At 50.1% G+C, this 14,111-nt stretch overlaps 3 non-coding genes across 3 annotated transcripts; all 3 read left to right on the top strand.

The window, feature by feature from the left end:
• The first annotated feature begins 11,095 nt into the window (after positions 1-11,095).
• TRNAS-AGA (transfer RNA serine (anticodon AGA)) lies at positions 11,096-11,177 on the top strand. The gene has a single exon. It is a non-coding gene; the product is annotated as a tRNA-Ser (tRNA).
• Positions 11,178-12,458: 1,281 nt separating this feature from the next.
• Positions 12,459-12,530, top strand: TRNAH-GUG (transfer RNA histidin (anticodon GUG)). The gene has a single exon. It is a non-coding gene; the product is annotated as a tRNA-His (tRNA).
• A 1,499-nt stretch (positions 12,531-14,029) lies between these two features.
• Positions 14,030-14,111, top strand: TRNAS-AGA (transfer RNA serine (anticodon AGA)). The gene has a single exon. It is a non-coding gene; the product is annotated as a tRNA-Ser (tRNA).

Raw genomic sequence — 14,111 nt, 5'->3', positions numbered from 1 at the left:
CAGGGAATGCACATATGTAGCTGTCTCGCAGCCCAATCCAGACGTCAATTGAAGACAGGTTTTCATGCAAATAGAGCAGTAAGTGCAGAGAAATGCTCACTCTGTAAAAATGGCATTTATACAACAGTAAGATTAAATCCAACCTCACCAGTAGATAGGATTTATCAATAAATAAATAAAGCTTCTCCTCTCTGATATGGAATTACTCCCCAAAAAGTATAAGGGAATACCCAATGCTAACCTATGAGAGGGGCAGACCTCACAGTAGTGAAAAATGTAATAGACTGTTTGATACTACTAGGACATACAAACTACCACAGTACATGTCTTACCTTTTACTTACATAGCATGATGCCCCTAGGACTACCTAGGGCCTACCTTAGGGGTTACTGATATGTAATAAAATTGGAGTTTAAGGCTTGGCAAGTAGTTTTAAATGCCAAGTCGAAGTGGCAGTACACTGCAGCACAGGCACTGCAGTAGAAGGCTTGAGACAGGTTTGAAATACTATTTCTTTGGGTGGCACAATCAGTCCCTGGGTATATGGTATACCACTTTACAAGGGGCTTTCAAGTAAATTAAATCTGTCAGTCAGGTATACTCCAATTATACACATGATTAGGGAAGAAGCACGTGCACTTCAGCACTGATTAGTAGCGATAAAGTGATCAGAGTCCTAAGGCCAACAAAAAGATACAGCAAAATGCGGAGGTGAAAAGCAATAAGGTGGGGTTGGGACCACCTTAAGAATGCAAGGTCTAACAAAAACAAACTAAGGATAACATGAGTAAAACATCAGGTTTCTCTACAGCATTTGGTGAGACAAGTGGGCCTTCTTTTATCTTCCATAAATGCAATCTTTCCTGGACCACTTTATTATATAGCTCTTCAAGGAAAAAATATAAAGCACTTACAAAGGAGCCTCCAATACTCAAAGATGGTAGAGTTCTGTAATATGGGCCAAATACTAAAAGCAGCACGAAAACAGAGTGCAATAGGGTCCAAAAAACTTGAGTGACCCATGAGAGTATGCATGCAAGCCTATGGTATTCCAAACTAGAGATATACGCATGCAATTTTTGTTTTTAGGAGAGAATGTGCCTGCTGAAAAAAACATTATTTTTAAAAAGTGCATTGCAGAATATCAGGAATTTGCTGTGGGACACCTTGAAAACTTGCATACAGATTATGTGCACACGCCTTACAGTCAGTTGTTGTGGCCGAGTGGTTAAGGCGATGGGCTAGAAATCCATTGGGGTCTCCCCGCGCAAGTTCGAATCCTGCCGACAAGGAGAATCTTTTTAACATCGGCTACAATTTCAGAAGTTAACCTTTAGTATTTCTTCCATGTCAGTTTTATAAATAGGTGGCTTATTTTGGTGTCACTATTGCCATATCACATATTTATTATCGCTCCCCCTTTCATATCTTTGCTATAACTCTCGTCCTTCATTAGCGCTGGTGCAAACGCTTCAAATTATTATACCCTGGCTCTCTCGGTCATACCTGTGCATGCACTTGAAACTTACTTTACCAATAAAAGAAGCAAATAGAGAAATAAAATAAAAGTGCTAGCTGGATTAGGCAAACACACTTCATAAAACTGCATTTTCTTTTCTATTCTCCCCCGTGTTACAAGCTTAACTGCTCCCTGTGTAATTTCTCTTAACCTGCTGTTCCTGGAAGAGAATTTCATCTACAAGCTCTTACTGTGTTTTTTCCTAGTCTTTTCTTTCCCTTTTCTTAGATTTGTAACTGTTTCTTTACGTGCTCTATTTAGGCGCCATTAATCTCATTTGAGCTCCTTGTACCTCCTGCTGTTTTCTCCACACCTCATACTGCCTTTTCCCTCTTTCTCTCTTTCTCTGCGGTTGGTGGCTACTCTCCAAAGCGTCTGATGCCCCAATGTTCCTTCGTCTTGTTGTCAGACGAGAATTTGAAAAGCAACAAAATTAACAAGCCTTTACCACTCACACATGGCAGAAGTTTATACTTTAATTCAATGAGCTAAGAAAAGTGTGTTGTGGGGCCCCTACGAGCCACGGTGCTTGCTTCATCATAATTAGGCATGCAGTCACTAGCCACAGCTCTGATTATGGGTCACTGAGGTCAGTTTCAATAATTCCTCAAAAACCTAACCATGCAGTCCCCCCTAACTGTGTAGTTACCTTGCTTTACTGCTGTTTGTGTGATTAGCTGGGAGGAGCTCACGGCAGCATCCTCCCAATAAAAGTGTAGATGGACCGTTCCTTAACTCTTTCTAGCTTCAAATACAGATGGCTTGAGGAGGTACAGGAGAGATGCAGGTCTAATAAACAGAATAGAATATCTGCGCCAGGTGTGTTTCTCTGCATTGGTGTCCCATCACAGGCCCACCAGTGTATGTGTGATCTTTGACTCCTGCCAGTTCACAAGCAGGCGGCCAGGAAACGGTTTCAGCCTATCAACCACTGAGGAGATAAAGCCTTTGTATAAGGAATGAGGAAGCAATGAACACATTCAGCCTATCACAGGAGTAACCCTGAGTGTTCCGAATTATAATTTCTTCATGTCACTGTACGTTATTGAGCCCATGTAGCTGGCCGTGATCGTATAGTGGTTAGTACTCTGCGTTGTGGCTGCAGCAACCTCGGTTCGAATCCGAGTCACTGCATTGTGGTTGGCAATGTCACGGCAGTTGGGTTTTTCCTTTACAGAATTCCCAAATGTACCAGTTGTTTTTGTAAAATGTCTAATAAAAACAGATCCTTTTCAATATTTAAACGATCTAACGACAAATTATTTAAACACACATGATTATAAGATGTAGGTATACTGTACTTACTGACATAAATTATCGTTCTTGAACATATTTGCGGTAAGGGGAGCGGAGCTCTCCCCCAGGCCAATCAGAATGCAGATGAATGCAGTTGCAGTTGATTGACCTGTGTTGTGGCTGTCTACAGGGAATGCACATATGTAGCTGTCTCGCAGCCCAATCCAGACGTCAATTGAAGACAGGTTTTCATGCAAATAGAGCAGTAAGTGCAGAGTAATGCTCACTCTCTAAAAATGGCATTTATACAATAGTAAGATTAAATCCAACCTCACCAGTAGATAGGATTTATCAATAAATAAATAAAGCTTCTCCTCTCTGATATGGAATTACCCCCCAAAAAATATAAGGGAATACCCAATGCTAACCTATGAGAGGGGCAGACCTCACAGTAGTGAAAAATGTAATAGACTGTTTGATACTACTAGGACATACAAACTACCACAGTACATGTCTTACCTTTTACTTACATAGCATGATGCCCCTAGGGCCTACCTTAGGGGTTACTGATATGTAATAAAATTGGAGTTTAAGGCTTGGCAAGTAGTTTTAAATGCCAAGTCGAAGTGGCAGTACACTGCAGCACAGGCACTGCAGTAGCAGGCTTGAGACAGGTTTGAAATGCTATTCCTTTGGGCGGCACAATCAGTCCCTGGGTATATGGTATACCACTTTACAAGGGGCTTTCAAGTAAATTAAATCTGTCAGTCATGTATACTCCAATTATATACATTATTAGGGAAGAAGCACATGCACTTCAGCACTGATTAGTAGCGATAAAGTGATCAGAGTCCTAAGGCCAACAAAAAGATACAGCAAAATGCGGAGGTGAAAAGCAATAAGGTGGGGTTGGGACCACCCTAAGAATGCAAGGTCTAACAAAAACGAACTAAGGATAACATGAGTAAAACATCAGGTTTCTCTACAGCATTTGGTGAGACAAGTGGGCCTTCTTTTATCTTCCATAAATGCAATCTTTCCCGGACCCCTTTATTATATAGCTCTTCAAGGAAAAAATATAAAGCACTGTTAGACGGACCGGGAGGGTCGGCCGAGGATAAGGGGAGAGGTCTCCGGGGAGAGCCGTCTCCAGCGATCGTACAGACAAGTAACTTCCCCCCCACAGACAGACACCACACCAGGATAAGGTTTAACGATACTTTATCAGCAATTCTTTAGGTACGGTAAAATGATACAAGGAGGTCTGGACTCAGGGGTCCCCTCGATTCTGGTCTCTGGATTGGGAAAAGGGTAGCGGGACAGTCTTGTTACCAATAGATGAAAATAGCTCTCAATCCTCGAGCTCGGCGTTCTAGATGATCGGGCCGCGGCGGAGCCAGCAGGTCCCGAGATGGATGAAGGAAGCGACGGTCCGCGGCGGAGCCAGCAGGTCCCGATGAAGATGGTGGTTACAAACGGTCCGCGGCCACGCCAGCAGGTCCCGACGACGATGAAGGTTACGAAGGTTGCGGCAGCGCCAGCAGGCAGGATGATGGTTCGCAAGGCAGGGCTACGGCAGCGCCAGTAGTCCGTCAAGGATGAGTTCTTCACTGCGTCTCTCGACTCCAGGATACAACTGCCTTCCTGCTCTGGAGCTGCCCCAGTTATAGGGCTGGTGCCCTTTGATGTCCGGACCCTCGCACTTGGGGGTTGGGGGGTCCGGGATGAAGGGGTCCAGACACCCAGCAGGGGGGTGGAGCCAGCGCCCGGGGAGGTTGTGGGCGAGCGGCACCTGGCGAGGGAGAACCATCGACACCTCTTTCTCCCATTGACCTGCCAAGTAGTCCGCTCACCTCCTGGGTGGATGGTGGTGCCGGGATGTCTGAGGCCTGGCCAGGCCCAGGGTTGGGGTCGATCGGGGGCCACGCGGCCTCGTGGCGGAGTGTCCAAGATGGCGCCCAGGCTGGGCGTGCGGGCCAGTAGTGGATCGGGCCCACGAGGTCGATATGTTCAGAGGCAAGGGTCCCGGAGGGGACGGAAAACGTGAAGTGGTGGTGTGTGACACTTGAGGGACCGGGCTCGGGCCTGGTCGGGCAGAGGGGGGAGCGGCCCTTCACGTGGCCTGTCCAACATGCGTCCCCCCCAGCTGAAGGCGGGGAGAGTCACCCATCCTCTTGGGGACTCTCCTCGTCGAGGCGGAAAAACCGGGACAGGCCATCTGCGTTGGCGTGATCTGGCCCAGGCCGGTGTTCAACAGTGAAGTCCATCCCTTGTAGGGAGATGGACCAACGTAGTAGTTTTGGGTTCTCCCCCCGCATCTGCATCAGCCACTGCAGGGGTCGATGGTCGGTCTGCACCCGGAAGTGTGTGCCAAAGAGGTAGGGCCGGAGCTTTTTGAGGGCCCATACCACGGCGAAGGCCTCCCTCTCGATGGTGCTCCAGCGTTGTTCTCGAGGTAGGAGTCGCCTGCTGATGAAGGCCACTGGCTGATCAAGGCCTTCGGTGTTCAATTGAGACAGGACCGCCCCAATGCCGTGGTCGGAGGCATCCGTCTGGACGACGAATTCCCGGCTGTAGTCGGGGGCCTGGAGCACAGGGGCGGAGCACATGGCGGCCTTCAGTTGTTCGAAGGCTGTTTGACAATCTGGGGTCCAGTTGACCTTCTTGGGTTGATTTTTGGACGTGAGCTCTGTGAGGGGCCCCACTATGGTACCATAGTCTTTCACGAACCGTCTGTAATAGCCCGTGAGTCCCAAAAAGGCGCGTACCTCGGTCTGGGTGATGGGGGGCTGCCAGGACTGGATGGCGGCAATCTTGAGCTGCAGAGGGGCCACCAGGCCGCTTCCCACCTGGTGTCCGAGGTAGGTTACGGACCCCTGACCAATTTGGCATTTGCTGGCCTTGATCGTGAGGCCAGCTTGCTGAAGGGCCTGTAGCACCGCTCGGAGGTGGTGGAGGTGGTCGGACCAATGGTGGCTGTACACAGCGATGTCGTCTAGGTAGGCGGCGCTGAATCCTTCGAGCCCGGCCAAGACCTGGTTGACTAGCCGCTGAAATGTTGCTGGGGCATTCTTCATGCCGAAGGGCATGACCTTGAAATGATAATGGCCATCAGGAGTGGAAAATGCAGATCGCTCTTGGGCCCGGGGTGTGAGGCCGATCTGCCAGTAGCCCGCCGTCAGGTCGAAAATACTGAGGTAGCGGGCAGCTCCCATGCGGTCAATTAGCTCGTCGGCGCGGGGGATGGGGTGTGCGTCCGTTCTGGTGACCGCATTCAAGCCCCGGTAGTTGACGCAGAACCGGAGTTCCGGTGTGGTGCCGGGAGTGGCTGCTTTGGGGACCAGTACTACTGGGCTGGCCCAGGGGCTGTCTGAGGGCTCAATGACCCCGAGGGTGAGCATTTTGGTTACTTCTTCCTGGATGCAAGCCCGTACCCGATCTGGTACGCGGTAGGCCCGGTGGCGGATAGGGGGGCTGTCCCCCGTGTCCACGTCGTGCACACACCAGGAAGTGACACCTGGGGTGAGGGAAAACAGGTCGGCGAACTGCAACAGAAGGTCTCGACATTCTTGGCGTTGGTCCAGGGTGAGGGCCTCCGAGAGTCGGACCCCATCTACGGAGCCATCTTTCTCCCGAGTCCGTAGGAGGTCAGGGAGGGGTTCGGAGTCTTCTTCGGCTCCATTGTCTGTGGCCATCAGGAGGCTGAGTTCTGAACGCACAAAGTGGGGTTTCAGCCTATTAGCGTGGAGGACTCGGAGGGGGTTCCGTGAAGATTCCATGTCGATGAGATAGGTGACAGGACCCTTGCGCTCGACTACTTTGAAGGGCCCTGTCCACTTGTCTTGCAGGGCGCAGGGCTCGGTGGGGGACATCACCCATACCTGTTGTCCGGGTTCAAATTCGATGGAGGAGGCATTTTGGTCATACCACTTTTTCATGTCCTCTTGACTGGCCTCCAAGTTTGCTTTTGCCAGCTCTCTGAACCGTCGGGTTTGGTTGTGGAGGGTTAGGAGGTATTTGAAGACATCTGGGGGGTTCTTTAGAGGGGGCAGTTCCCAGCCTTCCTTGACTAGACTGAGAGGCCCCCGTACGGGGTGTCCATACAATAACTCAAACGGGCTGAAGCCGAGGGACTTCTGGGGGACCTCTCGATATGCGAAGAGGAGGCACGGCAGCAGCACATCCCACTGGCGACGGAGGGGCTCTTCCAACCCCCCAATCATCCCTATGAGCGTGCGGTTGAACCGCTCAACGAGTCCGTTTCCTTGAGGGTGATAGGGGGTCGTGAATCAGTAGGTGACCCCACACTGTTGCCAGAGGGACTTCATATATTTGGAAATAAAGTTTGTGCCCCTGTCGCTGACGACTTCTCGGGGGAAGCCCACACGGGAGAAGATCCCCATCAGGGCCCGGCCGACCACCGGGGCTGTCACAGTTCGCAGGGGAACAGCCTCGGGGTAGCGGGTGGCGTGGTCCACCAGTACCAGGATGAACCGATGTCCTTGTTTTGTACGGGGGTCCAGGGGCCCCACAATGTCTATCCCGACCCTCTCGAACGGGGTGGTGACCACAGGAAATGGTTGCAGGGGGGCTTTTAGTTTGCGGCCGCTCTTTCCACTGGCTTGGCACATGGGGCAAGATCGGCAATGCTGGAGTACATCATTCCTCATTTTGGGCCAGAAGAAGTGGGTTACTAGGCGGCTGTAGGTTTTATCCTGACCCAGGTGTCCAGCCAGGGGGACATCGTGGGCCAGGTTTAGCAAGAAGTCTCTAAAACGGAGGGGCACCACTAGCACTCGGCTGGCCCCCAACTCCGCGATCCTTTGTTCACTGTATAGCAGATCATTGTCCCAGTAGATCCAATGTGTTCCGGAGGTATCCCCTGCGCTCTGGGCGAGGGCTTGTTGGCGGAGTCCCTCGAGGGAGGGACAGGTCTTTTGCTCTTGGCGAAACTGTTCCTGTGTGGGCCCCCCCTCTTGATGCCACTGGTCGAGGCCAGCGAGGTCCGGAGGTTGAGCTGGTTCTGGGGGGACGGCACGGTCGGTGTCTTCGACTGGGGCGACCGGGGGAGGAGGCGCCGGCCATTCGGGTTCCTCTTGTCGGGGATTGGCACGGGCGGCCATGGACCGGGTGGTGACGCACGCCCAGTCCGGGACGCCCAACATCCCCAGGTGTTCTCTTCGTTCTACGGCTGCCCAGGGAGAGCTTTCAAGGTCATTTCCCAGGAGACAGTCTACGGGAGCATCATCTCGGACCGTTACTTTCAACATGCCGGAGACCCCTCCCCATTCGAAAGGGACGCAGGCCATCCGACACAGACTTTCCGAGTTATCGGCTGAACGGACAGGGCAGAGAATGTTTGGTATGAACTGTTCTGGGGTCACCAGGTGACAGCGGACGGCTGTTACACTGGCCCCGGTGTCACGGAGGGCTTCGGCCTGGCGTCCATTGATGCTTACCCATTGGCTGTACTTCCGGGTGTTAGCGGGTAGGGGGACCCGCGGGACCATGTCTTTCCCCCCTAAGCATGCTAAAGTCATGGCGGCTGGCTCCCATTCTTGATGCTCTTGTTCATATTCTTCCTGCTCCTCGGAGATCTGTTCTTCCCCTAGGGCAGCAGCGGCCACTTGGCGGGGTCTTGGGCTCTGGTACTGTGGGCAATTTGGGTCGTTTGCATAGTGGCCGACTCGTTGGCATCGGTGACACGTGACATTGGCTCTGTATCCCGGTCGCGCCGGGGTGCTGCCCCGGTTGGCCGGGGCGGTGGTGCTGGTAGCGGGGGCGACCGGAGCGTTGTCTCTTCCTCGCCCTTGGCCCCCTCCTCCTCCTCGGGGACGGTGCTGACCGTTGTTGTTCCGGTTCTGCTCATAGGATCCATTTCGGCCCACTCTGGTGATTTCCCACCGGTCAGCCTCGGCTGCGAGCTGCCGTGGATCAGTCAATTTGCTGTCGAGGAGGTGCTGCCGGAGCTCAATGAAGCAATTGTTTGATAGATGCTCCCACACCATGAGATTGAAGAGTTGTTCGTAAGTTGTGACATTGCTTCCTTTGATCCAGCCCTCGAAGGCTCGGCTAAAATAGTTCACGTAGTCCACCCAAGTTGTACCCGGGATGCGGGTGCAGTCTCGGAACCTCTGACGGTACATCTCGGGTGTGAGCCCATAGCGGGTGAGGAGGGCAGCTTTCATGTGGTCATAGGAGGTCATCTGATGGTCCGGGAGCTGTAGCAGGGCATCGCGGCCCTCATTGAGGAATCTCCCCCATAGACCGGCTCCCCAGTCGCTTCGATCGATCCGGTGGGCGGTCATAGCGATTTCGTAGGCCTTGAACCATTGCTGGATGTCGTCCTCTCGGAAGTATTCTCGAACGACATCCTTGGGGATGTGTACCTTTTTTTCTGTTGCCCCTGGGTCGCTGGGTTGCTCGGGCACCCCTAATTCTTTGTTCTGCTTGCGTAAGTCTATCTCAGCTAGTTTGCGCTCGTGTTCATACGCCAGCCTCTTTTCCTCGAGCTCCCTTTGTCTCTGTTTTTCCTCTCTTTCTTCTCGGAGACGCAGGTGCTCTAAGCTTAGTTTTTGTTCGGCCAATTTAAGTTCAACATCCATTTTGAGCCGGGCCATTTCTAGTTCATGTAGTCGTGTTCTTTCTCGTTCCTGGATCTCGTCTTGCGAGAGACCCGTTCTTCGCTCCTCGGGGGCCGTGGTGTTTTTTTCTACTGCTGCGATGTTTTGGTCGGTGGTTCCCATGGCCCCGGTTTCTGCCCAGGACTCTAGGGCATGCTTGAAATCGTCTTTGGTACTTAGACCGGTGGTAGCGATACCTAGTTCGATGCAGACTTGTTTTAGTTCACGATGGCTGTACTCGTCCAATTTCTCCATCTGAAATTTCTCGGTGGATCCGCTTTCTTTGGTTGTCATCGTGATTTCGTCGTGGGGTGAGCTACTCTCTGTACGATTATGCGGTGATTCGGATCGCGCCGCTGGCCACCAATGTTAGACGGACCGGGAGGGTCGGCCGAGGATAAGGGGAGAGGTCTCCGGGGAGAGCCGTCTCCAGCGATCGTACAGACAAGTAACTTCCCCCCCACAGACGGACACCACACCAGGATAAGGTTTAACGATACTTTATCAGCAATTCTTTAGGTACGGTAAAATGATACAAGGAGGTCTGGACTCAGGGGTCCCCTCGATTCTGGTCTCTGGATTGGGAAAAGGGTAGCGGGACAGTCTTGTTACCAATAGATGAAAATAGCTCTCAATCCTCGAGCTCGGCGTTCTAGATGATCGGGCCGCGGCGGAGCCAGCAGGTCCCGAGATGGATGAAGGAAGCGACGGTCCGCGGCGGAGCCAGCAGGTCCCGATGAAGATGGTGGTTACAAACGGTCCGCGGCCACGCCAGCAGGTCCCGACGACGATGAAGGTTACGAAGGTTGCGGCAGCGCCAGCAGGCAGGATGATGGTTCGCAAGGCAGGGCTACGGCAGCGCCAGTAGTCCGTCAAGGATGAGTTCTTCACTGCGTCTCTCGACTCCAGGATACAACTGCCTTCCTGCTCTGGAGCTGCCCCAGTTATAGGGCTGGTGCCCTTTGATGTCCGGACCCTCGCACTTGGGGGTTGGGGGGTCCGGGATGAAGGGGTCCAGACACCCAGCAGGGGGGTGGAGCCAGCGCCCGGGGAGGTTGTGGGCGAGCGGCACCTGGCGAGGGAGAACCATCAACACCTCTTTCTCCCATTGACCTGCCAAGTAGTCCGCTCACCTCCTGGGTGGATGGTGGTGCCGGGATGTCTGAGGCCTGGCCAGGCCCAGGGTTGGGGTCGATCGGGGGCCACGCGGCCTCGTGGCGGAGTGTCCAAGATGGCGCCCAGGCTGGGCGTGCGGGCCAGTAGTGGATCGGGCCCACGAGGTCGATATGTTCAGAGGCAAGGGTCCCGGAGGGGACGGAAAACGTGAAGTGGTGGTGTGTGACACTTGAGGGACCGGGCTCGGGCCTGGTCGGGCAGAGGGGGGAGCGGCCCTTCACGTGGCCTGTCCAACAAGCACTTATAAAGGAGCCTCAAATACTCAAAGATGGTAGACTTCTGTAATATGGGCCACATACTAAAAGCAGCACGAAAACAGAGTGCAATAGGGTCCAAACAACTTGAGTGACCCATGAGAGTATGCATGCAAGCCTATGGTATTCCAAACTAGAGATACACGCATGCAATTTTTGTTTTTAGGAGAGAATGTGCCTGCTGAAAAAAACATTTTTTTTAAAAAGTCCATTGCAGAATATCAGGAATTTGCTGTGGGACACCTTGAAAACTTGCATACAGATTATGTGCACACGCCTTACAGTCAGTTGTTGTGGCCGAGTGGTTAAGGCGATGGACTAGAAATCCATTGGGGTCTCCCCGCGCAGGTTCGAATCCTGCCGACAACGAGAATCTTTTTAACATCGGCTACAATTTCAGAAGTTAACCTTTAGTATTTCTTCCATGTCAGTTTTATAAATAGGTGGCTTATTTTGGTGTCACTATTGCCATATCACATATTTATTATCGCTCCCCCTTTCATATCTTTGCTATAACTCTCGTCCTTCATTAGCGCTGGTGCAAACGCTTCAAATTATTATACCCTGGCTCTCTCGGTCGTACCTGTGCATGCACTTGAAACTTACTTTACCAATAAAAGAAGCAAATAGAGAAATAAAATAAAAGTGCTAGCTGGATTAGGCAAACACACTTCATAAAACTGCATTTTCTTTTCTATTCTCCCCCGTGTTACAAGCTTAACTGCTCCCTGTGTAATTTCTCTTAACCTGCTGTTCCTGGAAGAGAATTTCATCTACAAGCTCTTTCTGTGTTTTCTCCTAGTCTTTTCTTTCCCTTTTCTTAGATTTGTAACTGTTCCTTTACGTGCTCTATTTAGGCGCCATTAATCTCATTTGAGCTCCTTGTACCTGCTGCTGTTTTCTCCACACCTCATACTGCCTTTTCCCTCTTTCTCTGCGGTTGGTGGCTACTTTCCAAAGTGTCTGATGCCCCAATGTTTCTTCGTCTTGTTGTCAGACGTGAATTTGAAAAGCAACAAAATTAACAAGCCTTTACCACTCACACATGGCAGGAGTTTATACTTTAATTCAATGAGCTAAGAAAAGTGTGTTGTGGGGCCCCTACGAGCCATGGTGCTTGCTTCATCATAATTAGGCATGCAGTCATTAGCCACAGCTCTGATTATGGGTCACTGAGGTCAGTTTCAATAATTCCTCAAAAACCTAACCATGCAGTCCCCCCTAACTGTGTAGTTATCTTGCTTTACTGCTGTTTGTGTGATTAGCTGGGAGGAGCTCACGGCAGCATCCTCCCAATAAAAGTGTAGATGGACCGTTCCTTAACTCTTTCTTGCTTCACATACAGATGGCTTGAGGAGGTACAGGGGAGATGCAGGTCTAATAAACAGAATAGGATATCTGCGCCAGGTGTGTTTCTCTGCATTGGTGTCCCATCACAGGCCCACCAGTGTATGTGTGATCTTTGACTCCTGCCAGTTCACAAGCAGGCGGCCAGGAAACGGTTTCAGCCTATCAACCACTGAGGAGATAAAGCCTTTGTATAAGGAATGAGGAAGCAATTAACACATTCAGCCTATCACAGGAGTAGCCCTGAGTGTTCCGAATTATAATTTCTTCATGTCACTGTATGTTATTGAGCCCAAGTAGCTCGCCGTGATCGTATAGTGGTTAGTACTCTGCGTTGTGGCCGCAGCAACCTCGGTTCGAATCCGAGTCACGGCATTGTGGTTGGCAATCTCACGGCAGTTGGGTTTTTCTTTTACAGAACTCCCGAATGTACCAGTTGTTTTTGTAAAATGTCTAATAAAAACAGATCCTTTTCAATATTTAAACGATCTAACGACAAATTATTTAAACACACATGATTATAAGATGTAGGTATACTGTACTTACTGACATAAATTATCGTTCTTGAACATATTTGCGGTAAGGGGAGCAGGGCTCTCCCCCAGGCCAATCAGAATGCAGATGAATGCAGTTGCAGTTGAGTGACCTGTGTTGTGGCTGTCCACAGGGAATGCACATATGTAGCTGTCTCGCAGCCCAATCCAGACGTCAATTGAAGACAGGTTTTCATGCAAATAGAGCAGTAAGTGCAGAGAAATGCTCACTCTCTAAAAATGGCATTTATACAATAGTAAGATTAAATCCAACCTCACCAGTAGATAGGATTTATCAATAAATAAATAAAGCTTCTCCTCTCTGATATGGAATTACCCCCCAAAAAGTATAAGGGAATACCCAATGCTAACCTATGAGAGGGGCAGACCTCACAGTAGTGAAAAATGTAATAGACTGTTTGATACTACTAGGACATACAAACTACCACAGTACATGTCTTACCTTTTACTGACATAGCATGATGCCCCTAGGACTACCTAGGGCCTACCTTAGGGGATACTGATATGTAATAAAATTGGAGTTTAAGGCTTGGCAAGTAGTTTTAAATGCCAAGTCGAAGTGGCAGTACACTGCAGCACAGGCACTGCAGTAGCAGGCTTGAGACAGGTTTGAAATGCTATTTCTTTGGGCGGCACAATCAGTCCCTGGGTATATGGTATACCACTTTACAAGAGGCTTTCAAGTAAATTAAATCTGTCAGTCAGGTATACTCCAATTATACACATGATTAAGGAAGAAGCACGTGCACTTCAGCACTGATTAATAGCGATAAAGTGATCAGAGTCCTAAGGCCAACAAAAAGATACAGCAAAATGCGGAGGTGAAAAGCAATAAGGTGGGGTTGGGACCACCTTAAGAATGCAAGGTCTAACAAAAACGAACTAAGGATAACATGAGTAAAACATCAGGTTTCTCTACAGCATTTGGTGAGACAAGTGGGCCTTCTTTTATCTTCCATAAATGCAATCTTTCCCGGACCCCTTTATTATATAGCTCTTCAAGGAAAAAATATAAAGCACTTACAAAGGAGCCTCAAATACTCAAAGATGGTAGACTTCTGTAATATGGGCCATATACTAAAAGCAGCACGAAAACAGAGTGCAATAGGGTCCAAAAAACTTGAGTGACCCATGGGAGTATGCATGCAAGCCTATGGTATTGCAAACTAGAGATATACGCATGCAATTTTTGTTTTTAGGAGAGAATGTGCCTGCTGAAAAATACATTATTTTTAAAAAGTGCATTGCAGAATATCAGGAATTTGCTGTGGGACACCTTGAAAATTTGCATACAGATTATGTGCACATGCCTTACAGTTAGTTGTTGTGGCCGAGTGGTTAAGGCGATGGACTAGAAATCCATTGGGGTCTCCCCGCGCAGGTTCGAATCCTGCCGTCAACG

The sequence above is a fragment of the Lissotriton vulgaris genome, chromosome 1_1 (assembly GCF_964263255.1).
Source record: "Lissotriton vulgaris chromosome 1_1, aLisVul1.2, whole genome shotgun sequence".
Lineage (NCBI taxonomy): Eukaryota > Metazoa > Chordata > Amphibia > Caudata > Salamandridae > Lissotriton > Lissotriton vulgaris.
This window is presented reverse-complemented; position numbering and strand designations above follow the sequence as displayed.